Below are 682 nucleotides of genomic sequence, written 5' to 3' on the forward strand. Positions count from 1 at the left end.
TTCGGTAGAGATTTTAAGCCCGTTCACTTCATTTATTTCACCATACACTTTCGCAAAGGTATGAAAGTCACACAATCATTCATTTTCTGAATTTTATAAGTTCAGAAAGCGTTTCTGTAAAACTTATTGTGCATTATGTTTATATAACATCGACAACTGGCGAAGAAAATCCGATTTAAAAATAATACTACAACACAAGAATTTCAAAATGTCCTCAAATATTTACCAATATGCTGTAAAATTCAGTAACTTTCCATTAAGACTGTTTCAATAATATACTTTCTTATACTTTCTTATACTTCTATTTGTAGGTTGGTGTATTTTCTTTTTCTTTCTATCTTGAAAGTTGGTACTTTGAAATAAGAATTTTGTCTTAAGCCATTCTCTGTATTCTGGTAGAAAACAATAGGAAAAATAAATTTTCACTTTGATGGGCAAAAAAACAATACAAACACCAAGAAAAACAAGAATATACATACATGCATACATACAGACACATACATAAGTAGAAATATCCATATAGTTTCTCTGTTTGATGTGTTGAGCGTTATAAATTCATGCATACGCAATACATCCAAAGATAAATCTACACACACACACACACATATATGTATATTAGGGTGAGAGATATTTATATATCCACATATATATACATATATATATATATATATATATATATATA

General features: G+C 27.9%; 1 long non-coding RNA gene across 1 annotated transcript in view; it reads right to left on the reverse strand.

Annotated features, from left to right (window-relative positions):
* Positions 1–269: 269 nt before the first annotated feature.
* Positions 270–682, reverse strand: part of LOC128247122 (uncharacterized) — a 40476-nt gene continuing 40063 nt past the window's right edge. Inside the window, exon 3 of the long non-coding RNA XR_008263547.1 lies at positions 270–392. This is a non-coding gene — a long non-coding RNA (uncharacterized LOC128247122). The remainder of the gene's footprint in view (positions 393–682) is intronic.

Source organism: Octopus bimaculoides, chromosome 2 (genome assembly GCF_001194135.2).
Source record: "Octopus bimaculoides isolate UCB-OBI-ISO-001 chromosome 2, ASM119413v2, whole genome shotgun sequence".
Lineage (NCBI taxonomy): Eukaryota > Metazoa > Mollusca > Cephalopoda > Octopoda > Octopodidae > Octopus > Octopus bimaculoides.